The 11,650-nt window shown below is 47.8% G+C and overlaps 1 long non-coding RNA gene across 1 annotated transcript; it reads left to right on the forward strand.

Annotated features, from left to right (window-relative positions):
* The first annotated feature begins 3,009 nt into the window (after positions 1–3,009).
* LOC141092158 (uncharacterized) lies at positions 3,010–6,411 on the forward strand. The gene is made up of 3 exons (XR_012232697.1): positions 3,010–3,159; positions 5,675–5,843; positions 6,150–6,411. It is a non-coding gene; the product is annotated as an uncharacterized lncRNA (long non-coding RNA).
* Positions 6,412–11,650: the final 5,239 nt, after the last annotated feature.

Below are 11,650 nucleotides of genomic sequence, written 5' to 3' on the forward strand. Positions count from 1 at the left end.
GTGCCACAGGTAAGTTACAGGTGCTGTTAGTTACACAAATTAGAGAAGCATCACATGATTTTTCAAACAGTGCCAATACTTTTGTCCACCCTCTTTTTTATGTTTGGTGTGGAATTATATCCAATTTGGCTTTAGAACAATTCTTTTTGTGTTTTTTAATTTAAGACAAATTAAATGAAGATAATAATACCAAAGAATTTGTGTTTGCAATCATTTTCAGGAAGAAACTGAGTATTATCTGACAGAATTGCAGGGGTGTCAATACTTTTGGCCACAACTGTATCTAGATGTGTGGTGAGCACTTTGAACCCCCCAGTGCTTCACAGAAGTTTATAACGAACGGGCGTGAAAATTAAAAAATCATATTTTTTCCACAAACATGATCTTTTAGTCCCCAATTTTTTTATTTTCCCAAGGGTAACAGGAGAAATTGGACCCCAAAAGTTGTTGTCCAATTTGTCTTGAGTACGCTGATACCCCATATGTGGGAGAAAACTACTGTATGGGCACACATCGGGGCTCGGAAGGGAAGTAGTGACGTTTTGGAATGCAGACTTTGATGGAATGGTCTGCTGGTGTCATGTGCGTTTGGAGAGCCTCTGATGTGCTTAAACTGTTGAAACTCCCCACAAGTGAGCCCATTTTGGACACTAGACCCCCCACGGAACTTATCTAGATGTGTGGTGAGCACTTTGAACCCCCAAGGGCTATCACTTTTGGGATTTTTCCAATATATACGACCCCCAAAGTCACTTCAAACCTGGAGAGGAGGTCCCTAAATTATTTTGTAAATTTCCATGGAAAAATTGCTGCTACATGTTTCAACCTAAAATGCTAACAAAATAAAATAACATTTTTCAAATGGTGCTGACGTAGAGCAGACATGTGGGAAATGTGATTTATGAAAGTTTTGCTATGGTATGACTATCTGAATTAGGCCGGAGTCACACTGGCGATTAAATCGGACGAATGTAATGCGATAAAAAATTGCATTGCATTCGTCCCAATGTTATTCTATGGTGCTGCTCCCATCATGCGTTTTTTGATCGGATCCGATCCTCGGACCGAGACAATCGCAGCATGCTGTGATTGTCACCGATTTTCGGATCGGATTCAACAATACAAGTCTATGGGGGCGAGAAAAAATGGGACTAAAACGGACCCGATGTGTGAGCTGCGATAAAAATCGCACCAAAAGCCGTCAATTTTTTTTTTTTCAAATACAATAAAATCACAGTGACCGGTTAAATAAAGAAACGAATTAATAGATCTAGACATATATATATATATATATATATATATATATATTTTATACATGTCATAGAGACACATTTATACATTTATTTCTAATTCATACAGTTCATCAAAGCAGAATAGCCGCAGAAACATTTGCCGGCTTTTCTATAATCATTCTCCTGCCCGACATGAAATGACACATGGTTTACATATAGTTAACCATTTCATTTCATGGTTTTTTTTAATGTCTATCACTAGTAATTATATGAGGGTTTGTGGGTAAAATTTTGGACTTGTAGGGGTTCATTTAAGGGGTTAACTCGTTGTATTAAATTGCGGGGACTCCCTGCAGCCTCAGTGACGTCAGCGGGAGTCCCAGCAATTTAATACAATGAATTAACCCCTTAAATGAACCCCTACAACTCCAAAATTTTACCCACAAACCCTCATATAATTAATAGTGATAGACATAACCATTTCATTTCATGTTTTTTTTTTTTTTAACTATATGTAAACCATGTGTCATTTCATGTCGGGCAGGAGAATAATTATACAAAAGCCGGCAAATGTTTATGCGGCTATTCTGCAATGATGAACTGTATGAACTAGAAATATATATATAAATGTGTCTCTGACATGTATAAAATATATATATATGTGTGTCTAGATCTATTCTTTCGTTTGTGTGCGGAAACCTGTCATTGGGCTCCATTATATGTCCATTTAACTATCCTGCGAGAAAATCTCACCATACGGATGTCAGACGGATCCTTACATGCGACTAAAATCGCATCGATGAAGAAAAATCGCATCAAAAACGCATCACTGGTTAAGATACCTTTGTGCGATTTCGGGCCGTTAAAATGGGACCCTTTTTTTAATCATTGTGTGTGACTCCAGCCTTAAAGGGATAATCATTCAAAGTTTGAAAATTGCTAATTTAAAAAAAAAATGTCAAATTTCTGATATTTTTATAAACACAAAACATGTGAACCTAAATTTACCATTATCATAAAGTATAATGTGTCACGAAAAAACAGTCTCAAAATCACTGGATTTTGTCAAAGCGTTCCAGAGTTATTACCACATAAAGTGACACCGGTCAGATTTTTAAAACTTGGCTCCGTCACTAACGGGTTAATTCTAAACTGGTCGTGAAACAATAGTTATTTCCAGCAGTATGTCCCAATTAACGCCCCCGCCCACTCGCCAGCCTTATTGGGGGAGTGCGGACGTGTAGCTATTGGATTCGTCAGCGCTGAGAAATTCCGCAGTGAAATGACATGCAAATTAGCGCAAAAGTGCATTGGGGGCGTGATCAAACTATGACTGTACAGGACGCGCCCCAATGCACTTGCGGGTCACTTTGTGTAGTTTTACAGCTGGATTTCTCCACTTGGTACATGTAAGGCATCAGTTTTATGCTCATGCTTCCGGCAGTTTCCCTTTAACCATGTGATCTGCGGCCGCTGTACACAGACGTGCTGGGACTTGTAGTTGCAGATCTCTTACATTATCCTGACCTCTCCCGTTGCTGCCTGTACTTAAGGATTCTAAGTTCCATACAATGCCAGAACTAGATACCAGGCAGCACACGTGGCTTCCGCCGCACACGCTCAGTGCTCGGCCAATGATAATCGCCTATAGCTAGACATCTAATAGGATAAGGCAGCTGTCAATCTTTGGAGGCGGTGTCAGCTGCCCGTCACTAGAGGCCACAGTGCGGCGGCCATATTTGTAGAAGAGCAAGGCTAAATGCAGCGCAGGCGCACTACTGTAGAAGTGGAGACATTTTATGGTTGAGGCGTCTGCAGGAAGTGACCTACTATAAGACCGGAAGTGACGAACTTCGCTCTCTTTCCCTCGTTGCAGAATGGCGGTGATGTGTCTCTGGCTCCATCCTCCTCCATCTGCCCGGTCATGGTGTGTATACTGCTGGTATTAGCGATCCTGGGGTGGGCTGCGCTGCTGGTATTAGCGGTCCTGGGGGGTGGGCTGCGCTGCTGGTATTAGCGGTCCTGGGGGGGGTCTGCGCTGCTGGTATTAGCGGTCCTGGGGGGGGGGGTCTGCGCTGCTGGTATTAGCGGTCCTGGGGGGGTTCTGCGCTGCTGGTATTAGCGGTCCTGGGGGGGCGGTTCTGCGCTGCTGGTATTAGCGGTCCTGGGGGGGGGGGTCTGCGCTGCTGGTATTAGCGGTCCTGGGGGGGGGGTCTGCGCTGCTGGTATTAGCGGTCCTGGGGGGGGGGGGTCTGCGCTGCTGGTATTAGCGGTCCTGGGGGGGGGGTCTGCGCTGCTGGTATTAGCGGTCCTGGGGGGGGGGGGGTCTGCGCTGCTGGTATTAGCGGTCCTGGGGTGCTGCACTGCTGGTATTAGCGGTCCTGGGGGGTGGGCTGCGCTGCTGGTATTAGCGGTCCTGGGGGGGGGTGGGCTGTGCTGCTGGTATTAGCGGTCCTGGGGGGGGGGGTGGGCTGCGCTGCTGGTATTAGCGGTCCTGGGGGGTGGGCTGCGCTGCTGGTATTAGCGGTCCTGGGGGGTGGGCTGCGCTGCTGGTATTAGCGGTCCTGGGGGGTGGGCTGCGCTGCTGGTATTAGCGGTCCTGGGGGGGGGGTCTGCGCTGCTGGTATTAGCGGTCCTGGGGGGGGTCTGCGCTGCTGGTATTAGCGGTCCTGGGGGGGGGTCTGCGCTGCTGGTATTAGCGGTCCTGGGGGGGGGTCTGCGCTGCTGGTATTAGCGGTCCTGGGGGGGGGTCTGCGCTGCTGGTATTAGCGGTCCTGGGGGGGGGGGTCTGCGCTGCTGGTGTTAGCGGTCCTGGGGGGGGGGTCTGCGCTGCTGGTATTAGCGGTCCTGGGGGGGGGGGGTCTGCGCTGCTGGTATTAGCGGTCCTGGGGTGCTGCACTGCTGGTATTAGCGGTCCTGGGGGGTGGGCTGCGCTGCTGGTGTTAGCGGTCCTGGGGGGGGGGTCTGCGCTGCTGGTATTAGCGGTCCTGGGGGGGGTCTGCGCTGCTGGTATTAGCGGTCCTGGGGGGGGTCTGCGCTGCTGGTATTAGCGGTCCTGGGGTGCTGCACTGCTGGTATTAGCGGTCCTGGGGGGTGGGCTGCGCTGCTGGTATTAGCGGTCCTGGGGGGGGGGGTGGGCTGCGCTGCTGGTATTAGCGGTCCTGGGGGGTGGGCTGCGCTGCTGGTATTAGCGGTCCTGGGGGGTGGGCTGCGCTGCTGGTATTAGCGGTCCTGGGGGGTGGGCTGCGCTGCTGGTATTAGCGGTCCTGGGGGGTGGGCTGCGCTGCTGGTATTAGCGGTCCTGGGGGGTGGGCTGCGCTGCTGGTATTAGCGGTCCTGGGGGGTGGGCTGCGCTGCTGGTATTAGCGGTCCTGGGGGGTGGGCTGCGCTGCTGGTATTAGCGGTCCTGGGGGGTGGGCTGCGCTGCTGGTATTAGCGGTCCTGGGGGGGGGGGGGTCTGCGCTGCTGGTATTAGCGGTCCTGGGGGGGGGGGTCTGCGCTGCTGGTATTAGCGGTCCTGGGGGGGGGGGTCTGCGCTGCTGGTATTGGCGGTCCTGGGGGGGGGTCTGCGCTGCTGGTATTAGCGGTCCTGGGGGGGGGGGGTCTGCGCTGCTGGTATTAGCGGTCCTGGGGGGGGGGGTCTGCGCTGCTGGTATTAGCGGTCCTGGGGGGGGGGGGTCTGCGCTGCTGGTATTAGCGGTCCCGGGGGGGGGTCTGCGCTGCTGGTATTAGCGGTCCCGGGGGGGGGGTCTGCGCTGCTGGTATTAGCGGTCCCGGGGGGGGAGCTACGCTGCTGGTATTAGCGGTCCTGGGGGGGGGTCTGCGCTGCTGGTATTAGCGGTCCTGGGGTGCTGCACTGCTGGCATTAGCGGTCCTGGGGGGTGGGCTTCGCTGCTGGTATTAGCGGTCCTGGGGGGGGGTCTGCGCTGCTGGTATTAGCGGTCCTGGGGTGCTGCGCTGCTGGTATTAGCGGTCCTGGGGTGCTGCACTGCTGGTATTAGCGGTCCTGGGGGGGGGGTCTGCGCTGCTGGTATTAGCGGTCCTGGGGTGCTGCGCTGCTGGTATTAGCGGTCCTGGGGTGCTGCGCTGCTGGTATTAGCGGTCCTGGGGTGCTGCACTGCTGGTATTAGCGGTCCTGGGGGGTGGGCTGCGCTTCTGGTATTAGCGGTCCTGTGGGGGGGGATGATGCTTTACTTTGGACTTTCTGCATGTTATGTTTCGGGGTCCTCCCACAAAGGCGTGCCTGCAGACCGTTGTGAGCCGGCGCGTAAGACTCGGAGGAAGAGCATATTGGAGCAGAATCTTGCTAGCGGCATCTCGCTGTGAAGATGTGCGCGCCGATTCTCCTCCTATATCCCAGAGCGGCCACCATCATGTCAGGGTCACTTACTTGGACCATTTTTCTACGTGTAATGACTTAAATGTTTTTTTTTTCCATGCAGGTCTCCACCATGAATATGAAAGTTGCCTCATGGGTTAAAATGATCAAAAACCTTCAAACTGTAATGACGAATCTGGACCCAGAACTTCAATAAAACAGCAGCTGTGAGCAAAGCTGTCAATCTACCTGCAGCTCTGCCCACCCCGAGCTGCTCACATCATAAGCATTAGGTATGTCATGAATTCTCAGGAGCCCCTTATTGTGTCCCCCTCCCACAAAGGCGTGCCTGCTGTATACTATGAGCAGGTGCGTAAGAACTGGAGGCAGAGAAACAAACGGAGGATTTGTGATGCTGCCGGTGACACATGAGCAGTGTGCAGAAGTCTCCCGTCTGACAGCTTTATATAGAGGGATATAGTAATTGGACCAGCAGAATAGTGAGTGCAGCTCTGGAGTATAATACAAGATGTATAAGTGACTTACTCTTCTATGATGGTTATTCGCCTTGTGAAATTCTGATTATTTTGTTTTTTCAGGTTTTTCTACACTGCTCAAAATACTGTAATAAAGGGAACACTTAAACAGCAGAATATAACTCCAAGTAAATCAAAGTTCTGTGAAATCAAACTGTCCACTTAGGAAGCAACACTGTTTGACAATCAGTTTCACATGCTGTTGTCCAAATGGAATAGACAACAGATGGAATTTATTGGCAATTATCAAGACACACTCAATAAAGGAGTGGTTCTGCAGGTGGGGACCACAGACCACATCTCAGTACCAATGCTTTCTGGCCGATGTTTTGGTCACTTTTGAATGTTGGTTGTGCTTTCACACTTGTGGTAGCATGAGACGGGCGCTACAACCCACACAAGTAGCTCAGGTAGAGCAGCTCATCCAGGATGGCACATCAATGCGAGCTGTGGCAAGAAGGTTTGCTGTGACTGTCAGCGTATTGTCCAGAGCCTGGAGGCGCTACCAGGAGACTTGGAGGGGGCCGTAGGAGGGCAATAACCAAGCAGTAGCAATGCTACCACTGCCTTTGTGTAAGGAGGTATACAAATAGGGAGGAGACACAAAAGCGCAATAGGGTCTTACCTCCCGTTACATAGGGCACACCCACTAAGAGAACTCACCTGGTGAGGTCGATAAAAAGACATATAGTAATGGCGGCTGTTGCGGATCCACAGGTCAGTGTATGACCTGGTAGAAGTATATAGTTAGTAGGAGAAAAGGCTCATCACCGTGCTGCCGCAAGAAGAATTCCAGGAATAGTAAAGGTTCAACGTAGTTTATTCAACGCATTTCAGGTGACCCCTTCGTCAGCACATGCCACTTACAATGTACAGGAATCAGAGAAGTACAGGGTTTAAATACATACATTTGAAAAAAAAGAAGCCAACAGATCAGATGACACTCGGTGTCAGAGTTCAGGGTCATAAGAAAGTTCATTTGTGAAAATCCGTTTTTATCAAAAGAAATTTGGGCAAATATCTAACCTGGAGATTAGCTTATTATTATTCACAGAAAATCAAATTGAAAAATTATTTAAAAAAAAAAAAAATGAAAGAGGAAAGAGAACAGACTTCTCCTAGGAGATAGATGCTGGGACCGAACTCACAGTAAAAAAGAGTTTGAAGTTCAAAGGCGAAATTGTATGCTTAGAGCCATCGTATGAACTGATGAAATCTCTTCAGAAACAAGAACATCTGACGTTGAAGTATTAAAAAAACTATTTTTATTAACAATAAATATTAAAAAAAAAATTTGTGTCAAGATGTTAAAAAGTCACACACCCCAAATACATTTTATAAAGACTAGGTAGGGAACAAGACAATGAAGCCTAAATGGGGAAACTATGATTAAATTAAAAGTGGGACTCCAGAGACAGAGATTCGAGGGAACGGTGTAGGCGCTAATGTAGGAGTCAATCCAATGATTATATGTACAAATTGTTAATGTATACCATGAGGCAATGAAACAAGAGAATGGGCTACCAGGAAAAAAAGCAGGCGCTGACAAAGGGTGATATCGAGAGCGCTGTCCAGATGCGGCTTTCAGACCGAGAGGATGTCTGGGGTGAACCGCTGAGTCCAAAAAATGTATGAAGCAATCATTATTAAACATGACAAGGAAAAAAGTGTATTAGAGAACGGAATCCCGAAAGGGAAAGGCTCCCACAGAAGTGGAAGCTAACGCGCAGGCACAAAGCGGCTACAGAACGAGATGCCGATCGTGAAAAGCAGAGTGAATATAATCCATAACAAATATTAGGGGGTGTAATGTCAAAAAGATAAATTGAAATGGCTGGGAAGCACGGATGATCCCCCGATCATAAGATATACCGTATTTTTCGGACCATAAGATGCACTTTTTCCCCCCAAAATTTTGGGGGAAAGTGGGGGGGTGCGTCTTATGGTCGCAATGCACGGTACCTGGTGCGGTGGTGGCAGCGGGCGAGGCTCTGCGGTGTGGTGGTGGCAGCGGGCTGCGGTGGTGGCAGCGGGCTGTGCTCCGGTGCAGGGGCGGCGGCTCCACCGGCATTTCGTCGCAGCCCGGAGGCCCCCGCACACCCCTTGCTGGGCGCCGCCATGTTGCGGTGGCCTGCGGGAGCATGGACGCCGGCAAGATGGACGCCGGTCCGGGGACGGCGCATGCGCAGCTTCAGATCTCGTGCCGAGATCTCGGGGGACGAGATCTGAAGCTGCGCATGCGCCGTCCCCGGATATGTATAGAGACCAGTATGAAAAATGAGGATGAAAAAAACAATTTAGACATGCATATATTGAAATTGTATAAATAAATATATATATAGGCACAAAATTATCAAGGTTATGAAAGGTCTAGTGAAGCACACCTCTCTAGTAGAACCAATCCACCATGGAGACACTGTAAATTATAGGTTCTAGCTATAAAAATAAAACACACTTGTTTTTTCTTTCGAACCACCTGGATGAAAGATTTTTAGAAAAACTGCACACATCCACTCGTCAATTAGATTAAATTATAAAATATGTACTCTATATATAGAAAAAAATATATATACCGTATATACTCGCGTATAAGCCGAGATTTTCAACCCATTTTTGGGGGGCTGAAAGTCCCCCCCCCCCCCCCCCCCCCCGGCTTATACGCGAGTCATATACTGGGGGGCAGGGGGTGTCAGGTCATACTTACCCCCTCCTGGCGTGGTCTCTGCAGCCCCCCTGCTCCCGGTCTCAGGCTCCTTCCTTCAGCGGTCATGTGGTACCGCTCATTAAAGTCATGAATATGTGCATATTTATGACTTTAATGAGCGGTACCACGTGACCGCTGAAGGATGGAGCCTGAGACCGGGAGAAGCGGGGCTGCAGAGACCGCGCCAGGAGGGGCTAAGTATAAGCTATATTCACCTGTCCCGGGTCCATCATTGCGCTTCTCTGTCCTCTGCATTCTCTGTCCGTGTTCAGGTCAGAGGGCGCGGTGATGTAGTGTGCGCCTCTGCCTGAATGTCACTGACAGGACGCGGAGGAGAGGACAGAGCGACGCCAGCCACGGAGCGAGGAAATGTAAATATTACCAGTGCCGGGGTCCTGAGCCAGCGGTGACATCAGAATCTGTCACCGCCTGCTCAGGACACCGGCATCGGGCCCCCAGCGACGAGAGGTTAGTATGTAATTTTTTATTTGCAGCGGCATTAGCAGCAATATATGGGGGCATAATCTATAGAGCAGCATATGGGGGCGTAATCTATGGAGCATCTTATGGGGCCATAACCTATATGGGGCATTAACCTTTGTGCAGCATTATATGAGGTGTATTTTATATGGGGCTCCTGATTCAATATGGATATTCAAAAACATTTAACCTCATGTCTCAATTAGTTTTACTTTTATTGGTATCTACTTTTATTTTTGAAATTTACCAGTAGCTGCTGCATTTTCCACCCTAGGCTTATACGCGGGTTAATAAGTTTCCCAGTTTTTTTGTGGCAAATTTAGGGGATTCGGCTTATATACGAGTATATACGGTGTGTGTATGTATGTATATATATATATATATATAATCCTAGTACATAAAAACCAAGGGACCACAAATGCCAAATAAAAACCTCAGTAATTTGCCTTGTGGTTTTAGGCTACTAAGTTTATTGATCCAATAAACCTTTTCTATTCAACTTCATAATTCTATTTGGTGCATGTGCTAGGATATGATCTATGGGACTAATTTTTAAGGCTTTAAAATTTTTATTATGTACTAAAGTGTAATGTGTAGAAAGACCATGAATAAGGAGACCTTTTTTGATATGCCGATGTGAGTTCAGCCGGAGATGCAATGCTTGGGTGTTCTCCCAACATATTGTTTCCCACACGGACACTCAACGACATATATCACAAATTCAGAGTTACAGTTCAGGAAGAATGGAATCGTAAAGCTTACTTTAGTAGTATATGAAATATTATTAGTTCTATGATTAATATCAGAACAGCATAAACAATTTTTAGTACCACTCTTAAAAACCCCTTTAATTGAGGTGGTGATACTATTGTCAATAGTATTAAAATTTTTTAAACGACTGGGGGCTATTAAATCTCTAATAGTGGGAGCTCTCCGAAATGTAATTGCGGGATTTCTTGGGAGGATTTTATATAGTACAGGATCATTAAGTAGGATGTACCAATTTTTCAGGAGAACGTCACGGATTTTGTGTTCATTAGAATATTGCGTCAGCATATGTTTATTATACACCAAAGTTTTTTCTTTATGTTCAAGTAATGCACTCTGATTAAGTTTTATAAGCATTCTTGATTAAATAGGGAGGATAATTTTGATCAAGAAATTTTTCTTTTAGTAAATTAGATTGTTCTCTATAGTCACTATCAGATGTACAGTTTTTTCTGATATGGCGGAATTGATTACTAAGAATATTTTTGAACCATTTAATATAATTCCCACTACTGAAGTGGATGTAACCATTAGTATCAACTTTTAAAACAAAAAACGTTTTACTAAAAATTTTTCCATTTTCAATAAATAAGGTAACGTCTAAAAAATGAATAGGGAGGTTATTATAAAAAAAACGTAAAAGAAAGGTATGAGACAAACTCAACAGCTCACACAAGTGGCTTAGGTAGTGCAGCTCATCCAGGATGGCACATCAACGCGAGCTGTGGCAAGAAGGTTTGCTGTGTCTGTCAGCGTAGTGTCCAGATCCTGGAGGCGCTACCAGGAAATAGGCCAGTACACCAGGAGACGTGGAGGGGGCCATAGGAGGGCAACAACCCAGCAGCAGGACTGCTACCTCTGCCTTTGTGTAAGGAGGAGCACTGCCAGAGCCCTGCAAAATGACCTCCAGCAGGCCACAAACGTGCATGTGTCTGCATAAACTGTTAGAAACCGACTCCATGAGGATGGTCTAAGGGCCCGACGTCCACAGATGGGGGTTGTGCTTACAGTCCAACATCGTGCAGGATGCTTGGCATTTGCCACAGAACAGGATTGGCAAATTCGCCACTGGTGCCCTGTGCTCTTCACAGATGAAAGCAGGTTCACACTGAGCATGTGACAGTCTGGAGACGCAATGGAGAGCCATCTGCTGCCTGCAACATCCTTCTGCATGACCCGTTTGGCAGTGGGTCAGTAATGGTGTGGGGTGGCATTTCTTTGGAGGGCCACACAGCCCTCCATGTGCTCACCAGAGGTAGCCTGACTGCCATTAGGTACCGAGATGAGATCCTCAGACCCCTTCTGATACCATATGCTGGTGTGGTTTGCCCTGGGTTCCTCCTAATTCAGGACAATGCCAGACCTCATGTGGCTGGAGTGTGTCAGCAGTTTCTGCAAGATGAAGGCATTGAAGCTATGGACTGGCCCGCCTGTTACCCAGACCTGAATCCGATTAAGCACATCTAGGACATCATGTCTAACTCCATCCACCAACGTTACGTTGCACCACAAACTGTCCAGGAGTTGGCGGATGCTTTAGTCCAGGTCTGGGAGGAGATCCCTCAGGAGACCATCCGCAACCTCATCAGGAGCATGCCCAGTCGTAGGGAGG

The sequence above is a fragment of the Dendrobates tinctorius genome, unplaced genomic scaffold, assembly GCF_039654945.1.
Source record: "Dendrobates tinctorius isolate UK_male_01 unplaced genomic scaffold, ASM3965494v1 ptg000058l, whole genome shotgun sequence".
In the NCBI taxonomy this organism is placed as follows: Eukaryota; Metazoa; Chordata; class Amphibia; order Anura; family Dendrobatidae; genus Dendrobates; species Dendrobates tinctorius.